This window comes from Somniosus microcephalus, chromosome 26 (assembly GCF_052327205.1).
Source record: "Somniosus microcephalus isolate GS21.2 chromosome 26, FLI_Smic_1.0, whole genome shotgun sequence".
In the NCBI taxonomy this organism is placed as follows: Eukaryota; Metazoa; Chordata; class Chondrichthyes; order Squaliformes; family Somniosidae; genus Somniosus; species Somniosus microcephalus.
In genome coordinates, this window is record NC_141012.1 from 5642807 (window position 1) to 5659843 (window position 17037).

Below are 17037 nucleotides of genomic sequence, written 5' to 3' on the forward strand. Positions count from 1 at the left end.
TGACACACCGGATGCAGTGGCCAATAAATCGAATAAGTGCAATGCTCGGCCAATGAGTAAGTCACAATGATTTCCACAGCAGGATGAACTCCCGCCAACACTAATCAGCTCCAGATAAATAAGCCCTTGTTTTATTTTTCCTTTTTAAAATAAAACGACGATTTAAAATCCATTGATAAAAAGAATGCGCCTGTGGTGTGATAGTGCGGTTTAAACCAAATTGGGAATGTTGGTTTGTGAAAAATTAACCACTTATGATGTGGTTTGAATAATCCTCAGTATATCCTCCGTGTACCAAGCTCTGGGCGCGCTCAGCGCAGACGAGGGAGAAAGAGTTTGGATTGGACATTCCCTTTAACTTCCTTTATGTGGTTTTTATTAGATCTTCCCCTCTTCCCAATTCATTTCTTTTTTTCTGCTGTGGTGTTGCGTTTGCCAGAGTCTTACTTGCTTGTGGTATTTTCATCATACTTTTCATTTCTTTCGATAAAGGTAAGTAGCTCTCATTTAAGGGAAGGGGAAACTTGAAGAACTCACCACAAATATCTGTGTGCGTTGGCCAAAGCAAGTCCAGTACTGAGAAGGAGAAGAATAAATTTAACCCCTTACACCACAGCAGTCAAAAAAAATAATTCAACTCTTTTTTTTAAATCTTGAATCTTTGGGAAGAGAAGTCTAAGGACCTCTCCTCATACGACCTCTGGAAAAATTCCAATAGTTCATGTTTGAAATTCAAGTCGAATTGTGGAGACGCTGAACTTCCTTCCAATGTTAATCCGGTTTGTATCCCTGCGATGGTTGGAAGCAGCTTCAAACTGCTCACAAAGGATCTGGTTGCATTGCATATTAAATAAACACACTTTTCTTTTTTTAAATGTTTTAAAACTTTGCATACACCAAGTTTTCTTGCCTCCGTTTTTTTTTAGAACCATAGCCGGAGGACGCGCATTCCTCCCGATGTTCCAATGGCTCAGTTGGACATTTAAGATCACTTGGCATCACTTGAAGAAGAGCAGGGAGTTCTCCTGAGCCGTGGCCAACATTCCTCCTTCCACCAATACCACAAAACAAGAACGATTATAGAATCACACAGCACAGGAGGAGGCCATTCAGCCCATCGTGCCAGTACCGGCTCTTTGAAAGAGCTCTCCAATTAGTAATTAATTATATGAAGCGCTTTGCGACGTTTTGATGTGGGGAGAAATTCGGGAGGGTCCAACTTTTGGGTGTCCTTCTCCTGATAGGGTAATTAGCCTCTGCACAAATGGTGAGCCTTGGATATTGGGCCTCGGACCTCATTAGACTGAAGGTGGTGCTGCGGCAGGAGGCCACACGGGCAAGTGTTGGAAGTTCGGGCCGCTGCTGGTGCCTTGGGGCCTTATTACCTTTTGGGGCCTTCGGGGGCCCCTTCGCTCCTGAAAAACCGGAGCCCCCACAGACCCATTTAACCCCAAATGGGTTTTATAAGTGCAGGGATTGTGATTTTATTATGCCAGGTAGGCCCAATGAAAAGTGGCCCAGTTGCAGTCAGGATGGTGCAGTGGTAGTGCCCGTGTTCTTTTACCATCCTGGTCATTCCCCCTGCCACCCCCCACCCCACCCCCCCAGCCTAACTCTTGGTGAAACTATTGTGCCAACAAGTGGGAGAATCTCTTAGAGTTCTGGGAACTCTACCCCGCAGTTTCTTGTAGTGTTGATGAGGTATTAGAGACGAGTGACTCTGGTATAAACTTAGGCTTGCAACAAACAGCAACTTGCATTTATATAGCGCCGTTAATGTGGTTAAAAAACCCCAAGGCGCTTCACAGGAGCGATTATCAAACAATGTTTGACACCGAGCCACAGAAGGAGACATTAGGACAGGTGACCAAAAGCTTGGTCAATGAGGCTGGTTTTAAGGAGCATCTTAAAGGAGGAGAGAGAGGCAGAGAGGTTTAGGGAGGGAATTCCAGAGCTTGGGGCCCAGGCAGCTGAAGGCACGGCCGGCAATGGTGGAGCGATTAATCGGGGATGCGCAAGAGGCCAGAATTGGAGGAACACAGAGGTCTCGGGGGGTTGTAGGTGTAAGGGGTTTTTGATCGCAGAGGCCTCTTTCTCTCTTGCACAGTAATTCACCGAGTGGTTCGACCCACTCACCCCTTAGGTTCTATACACTGGACTTTGAGGCAGGAACTACAATGCAGAGAATCCTCTATAGACCAAGTTTAATGAAACGAAATGAAATTTTATTACATAAAGGAAAAATTAAATGTAAGCCAAAATAAGGTACATGGGAGGGAAAAACAAATCATAATACAGTACTAACCAATATATCTACAGGCATATTACGCTTTACAAGGTTCATCATGAAATAGGGAAGCACACAGAACATCGAGGGACAACAACTCATTGTTAATCATCCCCTAAAATGCCCACCCCCTTAGCCTAGCTAGATTAGATTATGAGGAGCCAGATACATGCTCACCAATCCCAGTTAGAAAACAGAGGTTTTAAAGTCTGCGTTTTGGTCCTCTCAGGCGTCCTGTCTCCACGTGGTCAGCGGAACGCAGCGGGCTGCGACACACTCTTTCCTCCCTCGAGGTAATGGACTCGGACAGGCTGGATGTTAGCAGGCCTGGACATCGGTGTGGAGAGAGGCCATTTGTTTTACCATTATCACATGGGTTTCTTCTCGTCTTGTCAACGTCCCGGGGTTGGTCGATGATCTCCCGACAGTTACCCCGGGGCTGGATGCTGACTTGATCTCCCCTCTCGAACCTCTCTCTCCCTCTCGAGCTTCTCTCCAAACTCGAATCTCGATCCTCCAAACCCGATCCTCTCCTCAGTCGTCTCCACTCGAACTCTGCACCAATGAAGCTGATGCTCCTCAATGGCTACCTGATGAAGCTGTCTCCCAACTCCGCCGCTTAAAGATGACTCCCCAGGTCTCCAGTTATACTTTTCCATGGAGGCCCTTATCTCCCGCCAAATCAAGGTTAGTCTTTGTTTAATTTTTGGCGGGTTTGTAGCACAGCGGGGTTGTCTTTGTTTTTAAAGTATCTTCGGGATGGCCGGTAACTGCCATCTCTGGCCTGGAATGACCTTGTATTGTCTTTAATGTCCCCCTTTGAACTTGAATCTGTTCCCCTTTGTCTGGGTAAACATTTAGATGGCCTTTATCTACAGGCCGATCTGATCGGATCTGCATCCAATCTATATGTATGGGGCTCTGTCTGGTTTCGTTTACTCCAAAACTGCCTTCCAGAACTTACTGTGGGCTGAATCCACAAAAGCTGCCTGGGGACTGCAGGAACCATTTTAAAATGTCCCAAAAAGCTGGTCACGGGGTCTGGCGGCCATTTTGTGTGCCCCTTTTTCTGGGCTTCTTTTAAAACAGTCTTTTAAAATTAAGGCCTTTTCTGCCAATAGACCCTTATAGGACAATGTTCAATTTTGCGAATTCTACATCGGGCTGGAGGAGATTACAAAGTGTTATGATATAAAAATATTGCCACGGCAATAAAGCCATGCTTAATACTGCATTTGATTCACATCGGCATTCTAAACCCATTAAGATGCAGCGACAGAATAGCTCTCAGCATCCTTCACTGTATCCAAGCAACACTGGCATCTCTCCCATTGTCTCTAGGTTACTGGTGTCATTGTGACCCCCACGCATGTGACTAATGTTGCGAATTGCCGTCCCTCCCTTGGCACACACTGATCACATCCTTGTCCAGCAGGGTGGCTCAGAGTTAGGTTCCAGTCCTAAGCCCCGAATATGAAGGGATACAAACTCAATGTTATTGTGAAGTTCATTTACTCCCTTTTTCTTAATGGTGTGCTCTAGTAATGATATTATATAAAATAAAGACTTGCATATAGTGCCTCAAGATGTCCCAAAGCACTTTGCAGCCAATGAAGTGTAGTCACTGTTGTAATGTAGAGGAACGCAGCAGCCAATTTGCACACAAACAGCAATATGGTAATGACCAGTTGTTTGCGAGCTAAGCATTGGCCAGAACACTAGGGAACTCTCCTGCTCTTCTTCGAAATAGGGCCTTGGGATCTTTTTACACCCACCTGAGTGGGCAGACGGGGCCTCGGTTTGATGGTCTCCTCTGAAAGTCGGCGGCTCCGACAGTGCGGGGCTCCCTCAGTACTGCCCCCTCCGACAGTGCGGGGCTCCCTCAGTACTGCCCCTCCGACAGTGCGGGGCTCCCTCAGTACTGCCCCTCCGACAGTGCAGGGCTCCCTCAGTACTGCCCCTCTGACAGTGCGGGGCTCCCTTAGCACTGCCCCTCCGACAGTGCGGGGCTCCCTCAGTACTGCCCCTCCGACAGTGCGGGGCTCCCTCAGTACTGCCCCTCTGACAGTGCGGGGCTCCCTTAGCACTGCCCCTCCGACAGTGCGGGGCTCCCTCAGTACTGCCCCTCCAACAGTGCAGCTCTCCCTCAGTACTGCCCCCTGACAGTGCGGGGCTCCCTCAGTACTGCCCCTCCGACAGTGTGGCGCTCCCTCAGTGCTGCCCCTCCGACAGTGCGGCGCTCCCTCAGTACTGCCCCTCTGACAGTGCGGGGCTCCCTCAGCACTGCCCCTCTGACAGTGCGGGGCTCCCTCAGTAGTGCCCCTCCGACAGTGCGGCTCTCCCTCAGTACTGCCCCCTGACAGTGCGGGGCTCCCTCAGCACTGTCCCTCCGACAGTGCGGAGCTCCCTCAGTACTGCCCCTCTGACAGTGCGGCACTCCCTCAGTACCGCCCCTCCGACAGTGCGGTGCTCCCTCAGTACTGCCCCTCCGACAGTGCGGCGCTCCCTCAGTACCGCTCCTCCGACAGTGCGGCGCTCCCTCAGTACTGCCCCTCCGACAGTGCAGCGCTCCCTCAGTACTGCACCGGGAATGTCAGCCTGGATTTTTGTGCTCAAGTCTCTGGAGTGGGACTATGAACCCACCAACCTTCTGACTCAGAGGTGACGAGTGCTGCCCACTGAGCCACGGCTGATATTATGGGCTGACTCCTTCCCATTCTCCTCATACTTTCAACCTAGGAGCTCTGTGGTGGAAAATGCTAAATGAAAAGAGGGGCTGCCATAGTTTTGGCAAAAACATTTAATGGGCAGTGTCAGGAAGTTTGACATCAGGTTTTAAAGAGGCACTGTCTGCATGAAAAAAAAATGCTTGCTGAACTTTTCTGGGGGAGGCAGGCAGAAGAGCCCTCAATGCAAGTCCTGGTTCTCATCATTGCATTTCTCACAAAGACACTGTCCCTTTAAGAAACGAGTCAGGAATGATAGAGTCATAAGGCGTACATATGAGCCTAGAAATGACTGCCCGTGATATTTGCAGAGAAAGTGTTTGTGCGATATTCCCTAGTCTGTATTTTAGTGGAAACATTAACCCATTAAATATATATTCATCTGTTACTGTCACGACAGTAATTGCTGGACAATGCCAGTGAAATATTCAGCAGGCACTTCATCTACGCTTTCTATTTACATAGCAATGATTTTTTTTCCATTGCGGGCTGGCCTGATGATGTCAGGGAAATATGAAGGGTACAGGAAAAACCTGGAGCATGCTTAATGCTGAGGGCATCGCTGACCCCAACTGAAGGGGCTATCACAGGGTCAGGAAGTGAAGGGATGTGACGTCCCACCCCATCCCCTCCATTCAGTTTAAATTAAAAAGGGAAAAGGAAAACGCTGGAATCTGAAATTAAAGCAGAAAATACAAGAAATGCACAGCGGGTTCCAACAGTAACTGAAGAGAGAACAGACAGACTTTAACGAAAGGTATAGATTCGAAACATTAATGGACATTCAATGGCTAACATTCAAGGAAATAATGCATAATTTGCAACAAACATATATTCCTCTAGGGCATAAAAACCCAAAAGAAAAAGTGATCCAACCATGGCTAACAAAAGAAATTAAAGCTAGTATTAAGTCAAAGGAGGAAGCTTATAAAGTTGCCAGAAAAAGCGGTCAGCCTGAGGATTGGGATCTTTTTAGAAATCAGCAAAGGGGGACCAAGAAATTGATAAAGAAAGGGAAAATGGATTATGAGCACAAACTAGCGAAAAATATAAAAACGGATTGTAAAAGCTTCTATAGGTATGTGAAAAGGAAAAGACTGGCGAAGGTAAATGTAGGTCCTTTACAGTCAGAGATGGGAGAATTTATAATGGGGAATGAGGAAATGGCAGTAAAATGAAATAAATACTTTGTTTCTGTCTTCACAGAGGAAGACACAAAAAACCTCCCAAAAATACGAGAAAACCAAGGGTGTGGCGAGAATGAGGAACTTAAAGAAATTATTTTTAGTAAAAAAAAAGTACTAGCAAAATTTATGGGACTAAAAGTCGATAAATCCCAAGGACAAGATGACCTACATCCTAAGGTTTTGAAAGAGGTGGCCATTGGGATAGTGGACGCATTGGTTGTCATCTTCCAAAATTCTATAGATTCTGGAACGGTTCCTGCAGATTGGAGGAAAGCAAATGTAACCCCGCTATTTAAGAAAGGAGGGAGAGAGAAAACGGGGAACTACAGACTTGTTAGCCTCACATCAGTAGTTGGGAAAATGCAGGAATCTATTATAAAGGATGCAATAACTGGGCACTTAGAAACTAATAGTAAGATTGGGCAGAGTCAACATGGATTTATGAAAGGGAAATCCTGTTTGACAAACCTATTGGAGTTCTTTGAGGATGTAACTAGTGGAGTAGACAAAGAGGAACTGGTAGATGTGGTGTATCTGGATTTTCAGAAGGCCTTTAATAAGGTCCCACACAAGAGGTTGGTGAACAAAATTAGGGCACATGGAATTGGGGGTAATATACTAGCATGGATTGAAAATTGGTTAACAGACAGAAAACAAAGAGTAGGGATAAATGGGTCTTTTTCAGGATGGCAGGCTGTAACTAGTAGGGAACATAAAAACTGACTGTAAAAGCTTTTATAGATATGTGAAGAGAAAAAGATTGGTGAAGTCAAGCGTAGGTCCCTTGCAGTCAGAATCAGGGGAATTTATAATGGGGAACAAAGAAATGGCAGACCAACTAAATACATATTTTGGTTCTGTCTTCACAAAGGAGGACACAAATAACCTCCCAGAGATGCCGGCGAACATAGGGAGGAACTGAAAGAAATCAGTATTTGTAGGGAAATGGTGTTAGGGAAATTGATGGGATTGAAGGCCGATAAATCCCCAGGGCCTGATAATCTACATCCTAGGGTACTTAAGGAAGTACTTGGGAGGACTCGTAAAAATCAACATTTCATTGTGCAGTACACATGTCTGCTGCATATATGACAAATAAAATTGAATTGAATTGAATCGAATTGAATTGAATTGAATTGAATTGAAGTGGCCCTAGAAATAGTAGATGCATTGCTGATCATCTTCCAACATTCGATGGAATCTGGAACAGTACTCATGGATAGGAGGGTAGCTAATGTTACCCCACTATTCAAAAAAGGTGGTAGAGAGAAAACGGGGAATTACAGACAGGTAAGCCTGACATCGGTAGTGGGGAAAATGTTAGAGTCCATTATAAAAGAAGTAATAGCAGAGCACTTGGAAAACAGTGACAGGATTGGACAAAGCCAACATGGATTCACAAAAGGTAAATCGTGCTTGACTAATCTACTGGAATTTTTTGAGGCTGTAACTGGTAAGATAGATAAGGGAGAACCAGTGGATGTGGTGTATCTGGATTTTCAGAAGGCCTTCGATAAGGTCCCGCATAAGAGATTAGCGTGTAAAGTTAAGGCACATGGGATTGGGGGCAAGGTATTGACTTGGATAGAGAACTGGTTGGCAGACAGAAAGCAAAGAGTTGGAATAAACGGGTCTTTTTCCGAGTGGCAGGCAGTGACTAGTGGGGTACCGCAGGGATCGGTCCTTGGACCCCAGCTATTCACAATATATATAAATGATCTAGACAAGGAAACTAGATGTCATATTGCCAAATTTGCAGACGACACAAAGCTGGGTGGGCGTGTGTGCTGTGAGGAGGATGTCGAGAAACTCCAGGATGATTTGGACATGTTGGGTGATTGGGCAGAAACATGGCAGATGCAATATAACGTGGATAAATGTGAGGTTATCCACTTTGGTGGCAAAAACAGGAAGGCAGATTATTATCTAAATGGCAATAGATTGGGAGAAGGGGAAGTGCAAAGAGACCTGGGTGTCCTTGTGCACCAGTCGCTGAAGGTAAGCATGCAGGTGCAGCAGGCGGTTAAGAAGGCAAATGGTATGTTGGTCTTTGTAGCGAGAGGGTTTGAGTACAGGAACAAGGATGTCTTGCTGCAGTTGTACAGGGCCTTGGTGAGACCACATCTTGAGTATTGTGTGCAGTTTTGGTCGCCTTATCTGAGGAAGGATGTTCTTACCATGGAAGGAGTTCAGTGAAGATTCACCAGGCTGATACCTGGGATGGCAGGAATGACGTATGAGGAGAGATTGGGTCGATTGGGCTTGTACTCGCTGGAGTTTAGAAGAGGTGATCTCATTGAATCTTATAAAATTCTGACAGGACTGGGCAGGCTAGATGCAGGAAGGATGTTCCCAATGGTCGGGGAGTCCACAACCAGGGGACACAGTCTAAGGATAAAGGGTAGGCCATTTAGGACAGAAATTAGGAGGAATTTCTTCACCCAGAGAGTGGTGAACCTGTGGAACTCTCTACCACAGAAGGCGGTGGAGGCCAGTTCATTAAATATATTCAAGAAGGAGTTGGATATATTTCTTAAGGCTAAAGGGATCAAGGGGTATGGGGAGAAAGCAGGGACCGGGTACTGAATTTGGATGATCAGCCATGATCGCATTGAATGGTGGAGCAGGCTCGAGGGGCCGAATGGCCTACTCCTGCTCCTATCTTCTATGTTTCTATGTTTATCACAAGGATCGGTGCTTGGGCCCCAGCTATTCACAATCTACATCAATGATATGGATGAGGGGACTAAATGTAACATTTCCAAATTTGCTGATGATACAAAGCTAGGTGGTAGTGTCAGTTGTGAAGAGGATGTGAAGAGGCTTCAAGGGGATCTCAACAGGCTCAGTGAGTGGGCGAGAACATGGCAGATGGAATATAATGCGGATAAATGTGAAGTTATCCACTTTGAAAGAAAAAACAGAAAGGCAGAGTATTTCCTAAATGGTGAAAGATTGGGGAATGCAGATGCTCAAAGGGACCTGGGTGTCACACACACAGAATCACACAGAAACCCCACAGTGCAGATAGAGGCCATTTCGGCCCATCGAGCCTGCACCGACACATATCCCACCCGATCCCCGTAACCCCTACATATCCCACCCTATCCCCGTAACCCCACGTATTTAATCCCCCTAACACTAAGGGTCAATTTATCATAGCCAATCAACCTAACCCGCACATCTTTGGACTGTGGGAGGAAACCGGAGCACCCGGAGGAAACCCACGCAAACACGGGGAGAATGTGCAAACTCCACACAGACAGTCACCCGAGGCCGGATTCGAACCCGGGTCCCTGGCGCTGTGAGGCAACAGTGCTAACCACTATGCCACCGTGCTGCCCATGCCCTTCACACAGAGGGTGGTGAATCTTTGGAATTGTCCTTGTACGTGAGTCACTGAAAGTGAATGTGCAGGTGCAGCAAGCCATTAGGAAGGCAAATGTTATGCTGGCCTTCATTACAAGAGGATTTGAGTACAGGAGTAAAGAAGTCTTACTCCAATTATATAGGGCCTTGGTGAGACCACACCTGGAGTACTGTGTACAATTTTGGTCTCCTTACCTAAGGAAGGATATGCTTGCCATAGAGGGAGTGCAACGAAGGTTCACGAGATTGATTTCTGGGATGGCGGGACTGTCGTATGAGAAGAGATTGAGTAAACTAGGCCTGTATTCTCTTGAATTCAGAAGAGTGAGAGGGGATCTCATCGAAGCATACAAAATTATTACAGGGCTTGATAGGGTGGATGCTGGGAGAATGTTTCCCTTGGCTGGGGAGTCTAGAACCAGGGGCCACAGCCTCAGGATAAAGTGTTGGCCATTCAGGACTGAGATGAGAAGAAATTTCCTCACACAGAGGGTGGTGAATCTTTGGAATTCTCTACCCCAGAGGGCTGTGGAGGCTCAGTCATTGGGTATATTCAAAACAGGTCGATAGATTTCTGACTAGTAAAGGCATCAAGGGATATGGCGATAGGGCCGGTGAATGGAGTTGAGGCAGAAGATCAGCCATGATCTCATTGAATGGCGGAGCAGGCTCGAAGGGCCGAATGGCCGACTCCTGCTCCTATTTCTTATGTCCTTATGTTCTTAAAACATCCCAAGACACTTCACAGGAGCGTTACAAAACAAAATTTGATACCGAGCCACTTAACGAGATATTAGGGCATGTGACTGCAGGGGGGATCGAGTATAAAAGTGGGGACGTTTTGCTACAACTGTACAGGGTGTTGGTGAGACCGCACCTGGAGTACTGCGTACAGTTCTGGTCTCCATATTTAAGGAAGGATATACTTGTATTGGAGGCAGTGCAGAGAAGGTTTACAAGGTTGATTCCTGGGATGAAGGGGTTGTCTTATGAGGAAAGGTTGAGCAGGTCGGGTCTATACTCATTGGAGTTTAGAAGAATGAGAGGTGATCTTATTGAAACATATAAGATTCTGAAGGGGTTGACAGGGTGGATGCTGAGAGGATGTTTCCCCTCGTGGGGGGATCTAGAACTCAGGGGTATAGTTTCAGAATAAGGGGGCACCCATTTAAGACGGAGATGAGGAGGAATTTCTTCTCTCAGAGGGTCGTGAATCTTTGGAATTCTCTGCCCCAGAGAGCTGTGGAGGTGGAGTCAGTGAATATATTCAAGGCTGAGATAGACAGATTTTTGAACTACAGGGGAGTCGAGGGTTATGGGGAGAGAGCGGGAAAGTGGAGTTGAGGCCAAGATTGGATCAGCCATGATCTCATTGAATGGTGGAGCAGGCTCGAGGGGCCGATTGGCCGACTCCTGCTCCTGTTTCTTATGTTTCTTATGTGACCAAAAGCTTGGTCAATGAGTTAGGTTTTAAGGAGCATCTTATAGGAAGAGAGAGGTTTAGGGAGGGAATTCCAGAGCTTAGGGCCTCGGCAGCTGAAGACATGGCCGCCAATGGTGGGGCAATGAAAATGGAAGTAGGCAGTCTTACTGACAGACTTGCTGTGTTTTTTGCAGCATTTTATGTTTTATTTCCGTCATCCATGTTTTTACAAACTCCTTCAGTTCACAATGGCTATGTGCTCTCTCGCTCTCTCTTTCTTCCACTCACTCTTGTATTTCTTTCTTTTTGACTTCTTATTTGTCACCCTTCTATCTCTCCATTCCTTTCCACTTGTTTCTTGCTCTTCCTGTCTTTTGTGCTGTCTCGTGCTCGTTTCCTCTTCCTCTCCCTCTGTCTCGTGCTTGCTGTCTTTTTCGCTCATTCTCACTCTCTCTTCTCTCTTGCTCTTTCTCTATCTCGTCCTTGCTTTCTCTTCCTCTCTCTCACACTCTCTCTTCCCAACTGTGCCAGTGTTCTTTTATTGTCCAATGACGGCAGTACATGACACACATTCTCGGATGTATATATTTATTGCTCTATTTGATATTTTTTAAATTATAAATGTTTTAATTGAAATTCATACAACACTAGATGGTTGAGCTTGAGTGTAACCTCAGAGTGATTACTACAACGTGGGGACTATTATATGGAGAGTGAATGATCCAATTCAGTGTCACTGCTAAAACTATTACTTGGCGGTTTAAATTGATTTCAAACATCTGCCTTGGATTAATGTTCATTTATATTTTTAATATAATTATATATATATAAAATCATTGCTTTATTGAATTACATAGATTTCTTTTTTAAAGCGTATCATGTTAGTTCAGATCTCCGTATTTCAGTGATACCAGCGATGTATTTTGCTGCGAGGGGGCTTCCTCCGACAGCGTTAACTTACAAAATATATATTTTATGTCCTTCTTTTGTGCTCCCTGAGGTGAGGGATGTCGGAGCTGGGGAACTCTCTGGATTAGGTGATTTTGTGGCAATGAGGGTGAGGCAGGGTTGGTAGAGGTTGTGGAGGTGGAAATAGGTGATCTTGGTGCTGGCTAGAATTTGGTGAAAGGGAAGCATTTTTTGTCATTGAGAGGAGATTCTGGGCTTGTTTCTATCGTCCAAGAATAGCCTTGGAATAGCAGGAGGGTTTTGACTTTGAAGAGGGAAAATTCATCAATTTTGCAGTAATAAACACGGCTCTTTATAAAGCTTCGTTCTCAGGATGTCTGCGTCGCTGACAAAAAGTTGTCATTAATTGTCCATCCCACGTTGCCCTGAGGCGGTGCTGGTGTGCCTTCGTCTTCAATCCAGCCTGATCTCTGTGTCTTGTTTGACTCTGAGCTGATCTTTGAACTCCACACCAAAACCTCCTGTTTCCGTCTCAGCACCATCACCACCTTCACCCCTATATTTGACAGAGAATTTACAGCATAGAAACAGGCCATTCAGCCCAGATAGTCTGTGCTGCTGTTTATCGTCCACACAAGACCTTTCTTTGCCTTTGTCACCTCCAGGCTCCACTCCAACTTTTTCCTCGCCTTGCCTTTCCTGAGTTCCATCCACGAACTCCAACTCATTAGAAGCAACTCTTGCACTAAGCCCTGCTCCCCTATTGCCCCTGTCCTCGCCCACCTCTATTGGCACTCTCAGCTGTGCTGCACCCATGGTTGATCAGTCTGATGACATTATCTAGGCTGGCACGTGAAGAATGGCCACTTGGAGAGTGGCTGATGCCAGTTGATCTGTTCTGAGCAAAAGTCAGTGTTCCAGAAGATGGGGGGGGTGGGTGGGGTGCGGGGGTGGGGGGTGGAATTGGAGACGGGGGATGCATAACTGTAATGCTTAGAAATCAACAGCAATAAGTTGCATTTATATAGCACCTTTAAGAACATAAGAACATAAGAAATAGGAGCAGGAGTCGGCCATACGGCCCCTCGAGCCTGCCCTACCATTCAATAAGATCATGGCTGATCTTCGACCTCAACTCCACATTCCAGCCCTATCCCCATATCCCTCGATTCCCCTAAAGTCCAAAAATATAAGAGTGCAGAAAAATATCCCAAGGTGCTTCATAGAAAGAAAGACTTGCATTTATGTAGCATCTTCCATGACCACAGAACATCCCAACGCGTTTCACAGCCAATGGAGTACTTTTTGAAGTGTGTTCATTGTTGTAAAGTAGGAAACATGTAGGGATGAGGAGAGAGATGGACACTGAGCGTGGAGCTGGGAGAAGAGTTAGTGGAGAGGATCATGGCCAAAGAGTTGGGTTTGAGGGAGGGTTTGAAGAGATTCAGCAAGATAGCGGGGTCTAAGGGAGGAAGTCCATAGTGCAGGGGTGAGATGACTGAAAGCAGTGGAGTGGGGAAAGGCAGCAGGGAGCTACACACAATATCCTAGCATCAAAGGGGTGGAACGTGTGAGCTTGGGGTGGTGGAGGGTGGAGTGAGGTCTTGACGAGGAGGCTTTCAAAATCATTTGAGAGGTCGCGCCTGGTAAAGAGACGAATGGCCTCCTTCTGTGCTGTATGATTCTATGAAGTCACAGCCAAGGAACCCATATACTTTTTAGTAGCTTTATCAACTCATTCTGCCATGGATTTACACAGACAGACAGTGTTATTTGGGATCACATTCCCCAATTCCAACCATTTATTATCCCTCAATCGACATCACTAAAAACAGATTATCCGGTCATTGTCACATTGCTGTTTGTGGGAGCTTGCTGTGCGCAAATTGGCTGCCGCGTTTCCTACATTACAACAGTGGCTCCACTTCAAAAAAAGTACTTCATTGGCTGTAAAGCGCTTTGGGTCATCCTGAGGCTGTGAAAGGCGCTATAGAAATGCAAATCTTTCTTTTTTCTTTCATTTATAATTAAAGCCGTTGATTCACGGTGACTGAAAACTTCAATTCCGATTTTATTACATGGGATTTTCCGGGAGTTTTTGCTGGTGTTTTGGGGGGTTGTATTCAACAATCCCGTTCACTTCTCCATGGAAACCACAAATAATTGACCTTACAAAAAGCCGCACACCAAGGCATGACTTGTTCCCATGTCATCCCCATAACACTGTAAAACTACCATAAAACACGATGTATATGTTGCACCTTCAGGAGAATGATTTATATCCAGGTGCAATTTATAATCAAGATCTTATGGGGCTAAGAAATGCAATCAGAAACAAAATCAGCATCAACAAACTCCAACCGTAAACAGATTCACTGATCGTGATTGTAGGAATCTGTTGGCACAGAATAGTTGCCTATATAAGTACACTCACTGTCCTTCAAAGTAACTCAGTGTCTAAATAAATACTTTGAGAGGTCCTGATATGAAAGCCACAATAAAAATTATAAAGGATAAAGAGACACTGGAGAAGGTGCAGAAAAAGATTTACAAGAATGATACCAGAACTGAGAGGTTATAACTATCAGGAAAGATTGAACAGGTTGGGACTCTTTTCACTAGAAAAGAGATGGCTGAGGGGTGACCTGATGGAGGTCTTTTAAATTATGAAGGGGTTCGATAGGGTCGACGTAGAGAAGATGTTTCCACTTGTGGGGAGACCAGAACTAGGGGCCATCAGTATAAGAGAGTCACTAATAAATCCAATCGGTAATTCAGGAGAAACTTCTTTACCCAGAGAGTGGTGAGAATGTGGAACTCGCTACCACAGGGAGTGGTTGAGGCGAATAGCAGAGATGCATTTAAGGGGAAGCTAGATAAACACATGAGGGAGAAAGGAATAGAAGGATATGCTGATAGGGTGAGATGAAGAGGGGTGGGAGGAGGCTCGTGTGGAGCATTAAGACCAACACGGACCAGTTGGGCCGAATGGCCTGTTTCTGTGCTGTAAATACTTTGTAAAACTTTGTAAAAACTCAAGATTGTCGTCAACTAAGCACCTTATCTTCTCTCCAATTCTTTGTCAACGTTAGTGGTGTCCTGCACTCTGGCCGGTCCCCTCTGTTTCTCAGGAGAGGCAGGAAAGGTTAAGATGGAGAGTGAGAGGTTGATTGGTGGGGTAGGGTGGGGCGGGGGCGGGGCACTGTATGTTTAAAAACAGACTGTAAAAGCTTCTACGATAGCAAAATACTGTGGATGCTGGAAATCCGAGATAACAACAGAAAACGCTGGAAAAACTCAACAGGCCAGGGCAGCATCCATGAAGAGAGAAACAGAGTCAACGGGGTCGATTTTCCCGAACCTGTCGGGAAGAAGGCGGGACTTCCCCTTTCGGGTTTTTGACCCGTCTACATCGACGTCCGGCCAACCTGCGCGATTTTCCCTTGATTGACCTTGTTGAGCCCGCCCAGCGGGCTCAGCAGGCCAATTAAGAGCCACCTGGCAACATGTGATGTCACAGACTGCAATTTCATCTGTCAAGAGTTTTTGACAGATGAAATATTAGTGTTTCACAGCTGTTTGAAGCTGTGAAACACTGGCAATCTGAGTTCTACCATGAGCCATTCTGCACAGACTCAGTTAGAACTCTTACCGGCACTCAAAGCTGAAGGCTGTCACTTTTCACAGATCGCAGCCATTCAGCTTTAAGTTCCGGCTGAGTGATGGGCTCCCGACGGCTACAGGAGGAAAGGCTGTTAAGGTAAGTACAGGTAAGTAAAAGTTCTTTACACACTTTAGACACATCAAACACACTTACCTTTGCACTCATGCACCCATCACTCACCTGAACACCGACATCACGACCCCCCCAACTCCTTCAACCCGACGGCCCACCTGCTCTAACCTGGCATGGTTTGGAGCCGTCGGGAATCCCACACGAAACCCCTCAAAATAGGGATTAGGCTAAAAACTGCCTGTTAACTACCTGTTAATTGGCACTAATCTCTTCCCGCCTGGTTTCGGCGGGTCCCAGTGCGGGGCAGGTACCCGCCGCCCCTCAAACTTACGTGGGGCGGGGTTTTGGGCGGGATGGTGCCAGGACCCCCAAATTCGGGATTTCCCCCCCCCCCACACGCCTGAAACCCCGCCTGACGGTTTCAGGAAAATCTAGCCCAACGTTTCAGGTCAAAGACCCTTCATCAGAACTGCCAGTAAAAGCTTCTATATGTATGTAAAAAGGAAAAGATTAGCAAAAGTAAATGTGGGTCCCTTGCAGGCTGAGACAGGAGAAATTATAATGGGGAATAAGGAAATAGCAGAGAAATTAAATAAATACTTTTTATCTGTCTTCATGGAGGAAGAAGCAAAAAACCTCGCGGAAATAGTGGAGAACCAAGGGTCTAGTGAGAATGAGGAACTGAAAGAAATTAGTATTAGTAAAAAAGTAGTACTGGAGAAATTAATGGGACTGAAAGCCGATAAATCCCCTGGACCTGATGGCCTACATCCCAGGGTTTTGAAAGAGGTGGCTATAGAGATAGTGGATGCATTGGTTGTCATTTTCCAAAATTCCATAGATTCTAGAACGGTTCCTACGGGTTGGAAGTTAGCAAATGTAATCCCACTATTTAAGAAAGGAGGGAGAGAGAAAACGGGGAATTATAGACCAGTTAGCCTGCTCTGATCCTGTAGGGAAAATGCTAGAATCTATTATTAAGGACGTGGTAACAGGGCACTTAGAAAATAATAATAGGATTGGGCAGAGTCAACACGGATTTATGAAAGGGAAATCGTGTTTGACGAATCTGTTAGAGTTTCTTGAGGTTGTAACTAGCAAAATAAATAATGAAGAACCAGTGGATGTGGTGTATTTAGATTTTCAGAAGGCATTCAATAAGGTGCCACACAAGAGGTTATTAAACAAAATTAGGACTCATGGGATTAGGGGTACTGTAATATACTAGCATGGACTGAGGACAGAAAACAGAGAGTAGGAATAAACAGGTAATTTTTGGGTTGGCAGGCTGTAACTAGTGGGGTACCGCAAGGATCAGTGCTTGGGCCTCAGCTATTCACAATCTAGATCGATGATTTGGATGAGGGGACCAAATGTAATATATCCGAGTTTGCTGATGA

The 17037-nt window shown here is 45.8% G+C and overlaps 1 long non-coding RNA gene across 1 annotated transcript in view; it reads right to left on the minus strand.

Moving 5' to 3' along the window:
• Positions 1 to 2203: 2203 nt before the first annotated feature.
• LOC147100232 (uncharacterized) overlaps positions 2204 to 17037 on the minus strand; it is a 33004-nt gene continuing 18170 nt past the window's right edge. The window contains exon 2 of the long non-coding RNA XR_015073697.1: positions 2204 to 3451. This is a non-coding gene — a long non-coding RNA (uncharacterized LOC147100232). The remainder of the gene's footprint in view (positions 3452 to 17037) is intronic.